Source organism: Colius striatus, chromosome 1 (assembly GCF_028858725.1).
Source record: "Colius striatus isolate bColStr4 chromosome 1, bColStr4.1.hap1, whole genome shotgun sequence".
Classification (NCBI taxonomy): domain Eukaryota; kingdom Metazoa; phylum Chordata; class Aves; order Coliiformes; family Coliidae; genus Colius; species Colius striatus.
Window position 1 is genome coordinate 102,228,741 of NC_084759.1, and position 12,543 is coordinate 102,241,283.

The window sequence follows — 12,543 nt, forward strand, 5'->3', positions numbered from 1 at the left end:
CACTATCACAGAATAAGCACCAGGACAGATGGACCATTAGTCTGTCCCATGAGAGAAATTCTTGAAATATCTTGTTCCATGGATAAATAACAAGTAAACAAGTAAACCCTGAGAAAACTCAAATAAAATACTGTCAAAAAATATGTCTTTAAAATTTTTAAACACTGTAGACTAAAAGTGAGATCACCTAGTCAGACATGAGTGAACAAATACCATTAAGGTTCTCATACAATGCCCATTCAGATCCAAAATCCCAGTCACAAAAGGCTGAAAAGTACGTAGTTTCACAGAAATATGAGATTGTTTCCAGGATGCAATTTCAGATACTTTTTTAATGTCAAACTATCAGTCATCATGCCACTTGTAAACAAAAAAAAAAATCATCAGATTTTCCATTCTCTCTGAAAATTAATTTTTCTTAAGCCAGAGCTCTCATAAACATATCCTTGGCAGCAGCATTTGTTTAAGGGTTTTTTCCTGATTCTCCTCTGGATTCCACTAGGGAGATGGTGAGTGAGTAACTGCTTGGTGCCTAGTTGCTAGTTGGAATTAAGCCATGAGAGGGGTGGATTGAGATCAGCTATAAGGAAGAAATTCTTCATTGTGAGGTTCTGGAACAGATTGCATAGAGCAATTGAGAATGTCTCATCTCATCATTGTGGAAGTGTTCAAGGCTGGAACAGGTGGGACTTTGAGCAATCTCATCTACTGGAAGGTGTCCCTGCCCATTGCAGGAAGTTGGACCTAGATGCTCTTTAAGGCCCCTTCCAGCCCAAACTATTCTATGATTCTATGACTGTTGGGCACAACCAGCTCTTTGCAGGAAATTTTGGCCATGGGACCATATCACAAAGATTGTGATCTTAACTTAGTCAGGATCTAGACAAGAATGAAGCTGTTATTGCTGTTGTTCTGACAGTATCTGTTAGAAAGCTACAATAAATATCAGGTTGTTGTGGATTAAAATTATTTCAGTCATGCTAAAGCTTCTTTTTCTGTAAACAGAATATAAGCATTAAACAGACTTCTGCTTATCAGTATCACAGGCATGGACAGTGACAGTACTGAAATGAACTTCAGATGCTCTTGGAACTAAACTCCTGTTCCAAGGAGAAAATTTCATTGAGTGACAAAATATATCTTTCTGGACTCAAGAGTTCATCCTGCATGTGTTATTCATATTCAAAGCATTTGGAAGGAGAAAGAATTTAAGTAGACTTTCTAAGGCTTTTTGTGGTGCTGATTATAGACCGAAAAGAACACTCAACAGTCAGAGAGATTGGTTTATATCTTAAGTTGAAGCTGATGCAGTTAATCATTCCCAAATTTATAAGAAAGTAAATCCACATACAATTCCTAATGCAAATAACTTTAATTGGTACTGGCTTAATTTATCTATCAGGTACCTCAGTTTTGAGGAGAAAGCCTAGAGACTATCACTTACTACTAAAATTCAAACACCACAGATTTAAGCTTTGATGATTCTTTTCTAAAAGGGCTTCTCCAAGTTTTTGCTCCCAGCAAGTCCACAGACAAGCTTGAATATCCTCTGTCATTAAGGAAATGTAAAAAAACGATGATCCTGGGAGAGCAAACCAAAGGATTTTTAGTGAGGATTAAAGTCACACGTTTAGAAACCTTGAATCAAAAAGGTATATGTAATCCAAATTTCAAATAACTAGATTTCCTCTTGTATCACCAGACTAAAACTTGGGCCCTGTCTGGTTTTTGCTGCCTTTACATTATCCTATAGATTATTTGCATTCGCAACATGATAAAATCCTGTCCTTGCATGATGACTAACAACATTGTTGCATATACAGTGTATACAGTTGCATATGGCAGTGTACAGATTGCTAAAGACAGTATCAAACTGCAGAACCTTTATCCGCACGAAGCAAGAAGATCATGGTCTCTTCAGGGTATTTGTTTTGTTTTGGTTCAGTATACTATGATAATGCTGACACTTTATTTTTTCAAAGATGCTTACCAGGGTGACACAAAGTAAGAGATTTTTGGTGAAATAAATGTTATTGAACTTTTTTCTCAATTGCTGAAGTTTCTGTAGGCTAGATGTTCCACATGAGTTCAGCTATCTTAACAGATTTCCATAATTCTTTATATTTCTTTGTGGAAGAAAAAGTGAAAGGAAGAAAGCTTAGATAAACTATGCTGGTAGTGTTGGTATCTCCCTTAAATCAAGCAAGCAATTGAGTCTAAAACTCTTCAAAAACAAACTAATGACACGGTGAACCTTGTTTGCAGCACAGTGTGTAAAATATTTGTCTACCTCTCTTATGAAAACAAAGGAATTAGTTCTGAAGGCAAGAGGAGCATGAAATTGTATATGATAATCCTTGCTGTGCAAATCACAGAACTTCACAACTTCCAGGAAGCATCTCCAGTATAAAAAAAAGCCCTCCTCATCCTTGTTCTCAGAAACAGTGATGCACTTACTCCCTTTGTTCAGAGAAACTGAACTGGCTTCTCTATTACAATGGAGGTTAGAAGATAGTGTTGCTTCTCCAGGCCTTTAGAGCCCTGGTATTGAAGAAGCAGAATAAGATGTTCAGGTGATCTGCTCCTTCATCTAAATTAATGCCTCAAAGAGAAGAAATATCAACCTGATAGTGACCATTGGCTTTAACAGAGTAAAATGCCTCCACTAGGCAGAGACAACTTTATCTTGAACTAACTAGGTGCAAAGCTGACATAGTGCTAGAGCAACAGCTCAGTGTTACCCAAAGTAATTTTCAGAACTTCAGCGTCAACAACAGAAGAGGGCCAGGAGTGCATGTACTTTGGAGCAACACATCAACTCATGGTAAAATCCACCGTACAACAACGTTAACAGAAATAAAACTTAATGGTTTTGTGATCATATTTTCATTTTTAACAGAAAGGCATCAAGTCTTTTATATCTTTCATTGTAATGCTCTATCCTCAGCTCCTTACAGGAAAAGACTAATTACTTCAAGAAATGATCATGACTATAATTAAGATTAGATCCTCCCCTTGGTATACTATGCAGACTGCTGCAAATCTAGAGATGGCTTTCTTATCAATTACATTAAAATGAAGAAGAGGGAGGCCTTTTGCTTGAAAAATCTTCCATCCAGGAACAAATATTTCTCCATCCCTGGTTTTTTTTTGTTTGTTTTTTTTTTAACAGTTAATATGCTATTAGCATGAGAATACATGATTGCTGTCTTGCATTGCTTAATTTCAAGCAATATTTGTATATTGAATACAACAGCATTGTCTTTTGCACTGTCTATGCCATACATGTAAAACTGAGTACTTAACCTTTCAATTATTATTGAAGATAAGGAACAAACATTAAGAGAATCTTACATAGTTTAAATAAAGATTAAGGCATGACATTTCTACACAATGTATGAATTTCTAAACTGCAGTCAGTATACGAACATTTTTATCGTCATTAACATACATCTATAGTTCAGCAGGAACATCAAAATGTCTTAATACGTGTAACAGTCTATACAAAAGACCAACAAATAGTTTTTCTCTTGGGCTAATGAGACTAGTTAATGGACCTTCTGGAGAAGAGGTACAGTTCCCAATCATGTCAAAGACTATCTGAAAACTGAATTAATATGCAGGATATAAATTATCCAGAACAAATCCAATGAATCCAGATCATGGTCATTTAAAGATAATGGGCTTCCTACTTTGCTATTAATATTTAATTGCTTATATTGCATGTTTATAATCTCCTATGCATTTTTGTAATTTTCTTAGATAATTTTTGCCTATAAATGTGCAGGCTGGGCTAAAGACTATTTTCAAAAAAATCTGTCACTATTTAGAAGCAACTTGCACTTTGTTCACATACATACGTTTATTTCTAACATCCAGTCCCAGTCCAAAGTTAAATCAAACCATCTACTTCACAATACACCTTGAGAAACTACTTCGCCTTAATAAATTCATAAATATTGATTACATTTATAGGACAGCAATTCTAATTCTATGAAGTACCACAGGACCCTGCAGTTATTATAGAGCAGAAAAAAAATACTGACAGAAATGACCAGTAAAATGATTAGTATTCCTGAAACTTCAAACTCTCTACAACAGTTCCCCAGATATTTGCCCCCCCTGCCTCATTTTAACAAGAACAGTTGGAATAAAATTAATCTTGTCATGGCAATAAGTACAGAAATGCTGTAGATTGTAATAAAACAGAACAAGATATAGTAAGTCATGACTAAAAGTTACTGGTCCTAAAACAAAAAAATTAATGGTAAAATTCTAATGAAAAAAGTCATAAAAATTCACAAACTGCCACAAATAGTTAAAGTTTCACAGAACAGATTTAATAAATGCAATTAATAAAACTGTCACATTTATGCCATACCAACAATATTACACATTTTAATTTTTCAAGCGGAACTGTAACAACACTGTAGTTAAAGGAATAAGGAAGCAAAAAGAAACAAAGTACCAATGATTCTCAAAGGTTAATGGCTACACCACAGGCTTACATTCACTGACCGCAATTTTACTACCTATAGCCTGCAGATAATATTTTTTCTTTTTCCTAGTGAAGGTAAGACTATTATGTGCTAACTTTTCTTCGTGTTTTTGTTTTGCATAGGAGTACAAATCTTGAAAATTAGCACTGTATAGCCAAAAAAGAAAAATAACTAGTAAAATACTAGAAGAAAAAAGTTATTGCAGAAAGATAGAAATTCATTACTTTCATGCTCTGTCAAACTTATAATAATATGCACTTAGAAAGAAAAGCAAAATCTTATTTTAAATGGCATTTGCTAAAGCTACACTAACAAAAGGATTTGTGGCCCTGTCACGAAAAACATTGACCCTTGACCTTTTTTCAGTTTAGAGAAGGAGAACAGTCAGAATCTTGTGTATCAAACAAAAGTTTGTTTTGTATAAATATTCTCCTAATTTCCTTAGTTTGCTGCAAAAATGGAGAAAGAAGGAAAAATAAAGAAAAAAAAGAAAGAAGCAGAAGAAAATGTCCCACACGAAAGGCTTGATTTGGAAACAGTGCGAGCCTGCTTCTAAACAGTCATGTGACTTTTTTTTTGCTAACAGCCATGTGCTCGCGTATCATTTTACTCTGAAATAACTCTGCGGATTTCAGCTCAACCTGCCTTTGCTTATAATGCATGACATAGCCTGAGAGGGAGCCTGAGAACCGTCCCTCTTCAAAAGCAAGGTTCCCATGCTTGGCCTGTAACCATGGAAGCAGATGCCTTTTTTGCTTACCCCTGCTTACCTCTTTGCAGCCACGAGCTGCTCCCTATTGTTAAAAGGGGTACGCCTTGATTTTTCTTCGTCGTGACCGAACTTGCCTCTTCTTCAAAGGGCATGATGCTGCAGGTCATTGGTCTAGACTGTTTGCACGGTCCAGAGAACAGCCTTGATGTAACCCTTGCTCCGTCTGTGCCACACCACCAGCCGTGCGACTGCAGACTGTAGGGGGACATCGGAGATCTGTATTTGAAAAGAAGTCCGTCCGATTTTGCCATTGTGCCTTTTCAGTCATCGATCGAATGAATATCGAACCTTCTGTCGTTGCATGTGTGAAATAGATAGCTTAGCAAGCACTTTTGTGCCCAAACCTGTGCAGTGGGCCAAACTCTCTTCCTTTATTCACAAGTATTATTGTTTTTTGTAGTATACTAGTTTCTTAGGTATTTTAATAACAGTGTCCTAATGTTAGACCAGCCTCTCAACCGAATCTCTTTGTTGTAGTCTGCTTGATTTAGCACTTTTAAGAAACAATTATTTTATTTTCTCAAAAGGTATTTTCTCTTTTAGTCATTCCCAGTTGAACATCAGCCCTCTTAAAGTGCAAGGGAAGGCTGATTTTGAATTGATAGGAACAGCCCAGAATCATGAGGGGTTTCAATGCAAGGCAGTGACTGAAGGCTTGCTACCGTAAGACTTTAAAAATAACACAGTGGGGGGAAAAAAACAAAACTGGAAAGCTTCCAAGGTAAATTCTAAAAGTAAAAAATCCAGAAAATATGGCATTTTTGTTGTTGTTAAATTCAAATAGATAGTGATAAGACAGATGGAAAAGACAGAATAATCTGGCAGTGAATCCTACCTCCCTTTTTCCCCTCAATAAACAAAGACAAGTAATTTAACTTCTGATAACATGGGAGAAATAAAATACTTTTTACTCTTCTGTACTCTTTCATGGAGATTTTTTATATTTACTGGTCAGCTTATTTTTTTAAGATGTATTTCATTTAAAAACCCATATAGATAAGTGTCCAAATCATTGCAAGAAACTGTAAAATTTATGCCAAGCCACTGAGAAAAGGTAGATGAAATGCTCAGTCGAAGAGTTCAAAAGAGCTCTAGGAATTTCAGGGAGAAGTGAAGAAAATGATGCTCTAACATCTTCAAATTAAAAAGACTGAATTGTAGCTAACGTGGAAGATGATACGTTCTTGAAATCAATCGGTAAGCAAGTTTTTACTCTTCTTCTATCAGAATGGAAAACTCTCTGACCATTGCCTGTCAAAAAACAATAACCTAGCGACAGCCATCAGCACCTACTCATTGTAAAATATGCCTGCCTCCACACTGTTCTAATAAAATTCGGATTGCATCAAAAAGGGCTTATATATTCTTCAGGGTGTTGCTTCTCCAGCGTTGTCTGTATATGACATCAGTATATATGTTTTTGAGATACCACTATCTCATACTTCAAGGCATACCTATTTTCTCTAATTGCTGCAGGCAAAGGGGAGGTGCACTAAAGAATAAAGAAGGTTATTGTGACAGATGAAACATAATTCACAATGAGTACTCTTTTCATCCAGCCTTAAGTAGCAGAGGATTACTCCAAGCTGAATTTTAGGGGAGTATGTATGATCTGATTTAATAATATGAGGAGAGGCCACAAGCTGAAAGGCAATGTAAACTAATAATGCTTTTGCTGATTGTTTGGAGGGTTTTGTTGTTGGGTTTCCGCCCCCCCCCCCTTCTTTTCTGGAAGTAGAAGAAATTTTAATGTGAAGAGGGTCTGAAGAAACATGGGGAAAAGTAAGAAATGACGAGAAATAAAAGTTGGGATTTTCTGCAATGGATATTGATAAATTATTATTCTGTATTTCTGCTTCATGACACTTAAATAAGATCATGCCATTTCTTCAGTAAATATGCGCTGTGAAAGTAGGTAAACTAATTTTGATACACTTACTAAACTTGTATTTCTTTGGAGAAATTCATACTTCATTCTAAAAATGCTGTATTATATCAAGATTAGATTTAGATAACTGTGACAGTAAAATATCTTTCTGATAAACATGAGCATTGCTTTTCTGAGTCTCAGTTTTAATATCTAAACAGTAAGTAGGTAAGCTTGCATGTGCATTTTATATGTTTGTTTCCTTATAGTGTACTTTGGAAAAGACTTGCTTAGCATAAATTACTGTATTACAATCTAAAAAGTTTTCTTTTTTGTACCATTTTAGTTTTTATATAACAACTATTTTTTATGATCTAAAATTGCATTCAGGATGTGTGGAAGTGTGTAGCCAGTTAAACTGCAGAAAATGGTACTTTGTAAAACAAGTAAACAGTATCTCATTTTGTCTACAGAAATGTTGATTTAGATTAATTGCTTTTTTAAGCAATAGGTAACTTTTAAAAAAATCAATTTTAATGCAATTATTAATAGAGTAATAGTTTATCTTCTCAAAGAATGCTTTTATACATTTTGTATCATTTAGTAACAAAAGAAAATTATTTTTAGATATAGATTCTAAATCTGATTTTCAGGTGTTTATCTTTTATGAAAATCACTGAACAATCATGAGTTAAATATTTGCTTTCATGTATTTTGTGCTTCTCAGTTACACAAAAACCGCTTAGCAGTCAAAGCTAATAAAACTGTTCTGCTAATTGAAAATAAATTATTACTAGGGGTTAGTTCATACCTTTCAGATTTTGGACTGAAATGTAAAATAAGAATTAAAGAGAACAGACGTTCGTTATTCAAGTGCTGCTCTCTATCTGACCAGCTAAGATGATTCAACAACTTAATATTACATCTTACGTAAATAACAGCAAGGAAACAGCATAAAAACATGCATGGGAAATTATTATTATTTTTCTTTTCTAAACCAAAAAAGAACACTGCAGTTTTGTTATTCTGTGGGCTCTGTTACTGAACTGTTCTCTTCTAGAATATTATTTCATGTCATTCTTCAAAGCAAATATAAAACTAGTACAAGTATTTTGTAAACACCATAAGAAATTAGATTATGGTGAATAAGCAGTATGAATTAAACACAGCTCAGTACTATACTCTTAAAGAGAGAGTGAACAGTCAGAAAATGTATTAAAATACAATAAGAAAACTGCTAGATTGAAAGCATACATTTTAATATTTTAGTTCGGGAAGGGAACAGCAGCCAAAAGACCGTTCTAACCACCTGACAAATAGCAACAAACAACAGCTCTCGAGTCAAAATATTTATTAGGGTGTCATGTCAATGTACAGACTAGCATATGTGCTAAGGAGAAATTATTATATTATCTTTAGCTGAGTGAAGTAGAAACAATGAACACAAAAATTTGTAAATATATAGAGAATTGAGGCTGTTTCTTTCAAATCATTAAACAATTTAATTTTCATGATCAAAAAGTGTAGAATATATGTTACTTGAATTCCTGTGACAATTTTTATCCAAACATTATTGTTGCTGTGTCACACTGCACTTGCCATCCATTGCAAAGTTTCTTAGTGAGAAATATATACTTAAGTATTTGTTTAAGAAGTCAAGTGGCATTTTAGTTACACTGAGTGACACTAATTTAAGCAATGTATCTTCTACTAACAAACTTTCAAACAATGCATATTTTAGGGATATTCATATTAGTAGACTGGCTTTGTTCTTTTTGAAATGAGTAGAATTTATTACTGACATCGTGGCACATAAAACTTTCTGCAAAACTGCACATGAAGGTTGCCTTTGGAAAAAGAGGGAAAAGAGAACTTCTCAGATCATGCCTCCATGCAACAAAAAAGTATATATGAACAATGTTTTAATACAGAGTACAGAGTCCAACTGTGAGCACTCATATATTTTACAAATCTAAAAAATATTGGTATTACATATTATATTCTTTCTTTTCTGTAAAACATATATCAGGTTGATCGAACATATATCAAATTCATCATATTGTTTTTAGTAGACTGAGTTGAGTTTTTTAAAAAGAGAAGGAAAAAAAAGAGCTTTTCCCCCTCTGCTGCAAACGGCTTTGATTTTATCCAAATCTTAGTGTGCAGGTATAGATCTCTCACCTCATACCCTACAAAGCTTTAAAAAACTATGAACCAAATTAAGATTTGAAATATTTGGGAGCTATAAAGAATACAGTGGCTCAAGAGACAACACCACAAATGTAAGAAACCACAGACTTTGATTCTATATGACAAGCTGGATAGGAGTCAAAGCTGCCACATGTGGTGTGAAAAAATGCCACCCTGGTGTGAACAAAGGGTTTAAAATGGAGTCAAGAAGCGTGCAAGCTCAATGTCTAAGCTTTTCCTGTGAATTGTACTGCCACAACCTGCAGGATATCAAGTGGGCTGGGAAGAATAGAGTGCCTTTGGAAGCTACAATGGAGTAGCGGTGGCCGTCGGTGCGTTAGGGTTTCTATTGTTTTGGTCTTCTTGTTTGTGCATCGTTACAATGTGCAGCTTTACTTCAGTGAAAAAATTAAACTCTAAGCACCAAAAATAAAGTCACAAAATCCACAGAGAATCTGATGAATGCAGCAACTCTGATCTTTCTTATTGTAGTCCTAGTTTACAGCTCACTGAGAGAATTTACCAGCTAGATTGTTCATTTTGCCGGGGCCTGAACCACAGTCTCATACATACGAAAGACTAATAAAGGTTGCTCATAAATTTGTCTATGGCCTTTTACTAAGATAACAATTGCAATAATATAAACATTCATTGGGGTTTATTCAAATAGAAATAATGTTGCACCTTACTTCAATCAACGTCTTTCCTTTTATCACAACCTAAAGCTATTAATCTGTTTATTTGATTCAAAAAACACTGTCCTGTAGAAATAAGCTATAAAACTCATTAGGAACTAAAAAATGTATGGCTCATATACTTGCAAAGATGCTGTGCTAACAATGTTTAACAGCTAAGGTATGGACAAGCATAAATATTCAACTCAGATAATGGAAAATATGTTACATAGTCAAGGCATAAAGAATAACAAGAAAAGAGTTAAATATATTTTCCCAAAATATAGCAAAAAGTATGAGTTTCTTGGAGAGAAAATGCAATACTGTCATTAGAATTCCCAAACAAAATGAATTAAAATCCAAGGAAGTAGACCCACAAAATTCAATAAACAGTAAATTTTCTAAGAATTAAAGAAACTTTCCTGTTTTCCATATGACATTTACATTTTTTGTTAAGGATTAGGTCAAAAGCCACTGATTTTTAGTTTATGAATGCAGGTCAAGACAAGAACATTTTTCTATTTACTCTGCGTAACTCTGTATAGAAATCAATCTGTTACTTTCATTACAACCACACAATCAATTCCATTTAAAGTACAATGCAACAGCCAAGTCCAAGGACAATATGGATTGCTGAAAATCCTTCGTACTATCAACAGAATCTATTCAGAATGATTGGGATGATTTTTCTTCTCATTAGTATGCAACATGCTTGCACAAACAAAATTATCCCAGCTTTGCCTGTCTTTAGTTCGAAGCACAAAACAAAAAAGCAGACACTAGTTCACCGATAGTAACACTGATGTGTAGGTATTGCTCTTCAGTAAACAACAGAAATAATTTATAAAATACCATATTTATGGAGGAAAGTGTCTAAGTCACACTGAGTCACGATTATTTCTACAACTGTAGTAAGACTGGGCTACAAGCTAGATAAACCATATGACATGCATACATACATGCAGACAGACATGATGAATATAGATAACATATTTAAGCCGTCTGTCTTAAAAGGCTATATTTTATCAACTTACAAACATTTACAAATATGCCTCTCATTTTTCTGTTTCTCATAATGCTGTTCTGAGGTTCCTAAGAGACACAAACCCATAGTATTTAAAAACTGCAAAATATTATCAATGCGTCTCCCTGAACACTCAAAGAATTTGCTGTGATCATTTGAGCAGATATAATTGAGATATTTTAATAAATGTTTTAAATTTTCATAGTTACTTTCACAGTCCTAGTTCAACATATTAAAATGTAAGCATATTATCAGATTTTTAAACTGTAAAACTCCAAACTGAACTTTTATTTATGGTAGGTTTATGCAGGTTCATTATGCTGCTTTGATTTTGTTCCCAAATTATTTTCACAACTTATTTTCTCCTGCAACTTAGCGTTTTTGAGTGCTTTTATTTTTTTCCTTCTGCCTGCCTGAAACATAAGCCTGTCAAATAAATATTGCTGCAAATGAACAGAATAGACTGGAAAATTTGATGTTCAGAGATTTCTGCAGAATATCAAGTAGAAACCTTATCTTAAATATTCTTAGCATTTGTTCTTTATTTGTTCTTTATTGATAACTTCCAACTACATATCTCCCTACCCAACAATATATCACTCAAAATGAAAAATGAAACTTGGAATATTGCTCCAGAACATGCACAGTCAGATGTCTACTAACAGTACTGAGGCTGTGTTTCAATGTCTCTGGTTTCCCCAGCTTTGACAATTTGAGATGGCATAGATATGAAATCTCTGGGTGTTTCTTAGGGTGCCATCTCCTTTTTAATACACTGCATGTTTTTAAGTCACTCTTCAATTGTTGTTTCTGCCGAATAGTCAATCAATTAGGATCACCCTTTCTTGGGTAACAAGACACCATGCACACAGGCATGTACATATGTGTATGCGTACATATGTGAATGTATTCTGGCTTGTTATTTCAGCTGAGTCTTAAACTGGGGCTTTCACACACCACTTAAATTTACCTATGCCAAACCTTACTGTATGCACTCCAATCATAAAGAAAATTGCATAATGTCAAGTTTCTTACTCACATATAACAGCATGCAAATAGACAAAGAGTTCACAGCATTGTGCAGAGAGAAACTGTCCTGACAGACTTGCATTTATCTCCACCACAAACCTTAAATAAGTATACATAAACATCTTTTTCCTCTTGTTCAGCTGTGTTTACTTGCCACTGATTCCCTCTCTTGGCTTCCACCAGCTCATTTTTCCCCACCTCCCAAATCTGTTTATTTTCTCTCTCCTGCCTGTCTGCCAGCAGCAGCTCTGAAGAATCCCCCAAAAGCTGCAGCCCCATTCATCCACATCCCAGGGGCACCCTGAGCGGGTGAACAGGGAGCAGGAATTAACAGGTTAATTCTATATAGGCAGGAGTAGCCATGACTCAGGCCTTGAGAAGATGAAGCAAGCTGGACTATTCGGAAGGGTTGCATTAAATGCAAGACGTATGATCTGCAAGTGAGTTAGCAGGGATATCTTTGAGAAAAAAAATACACTTTCCCAAAA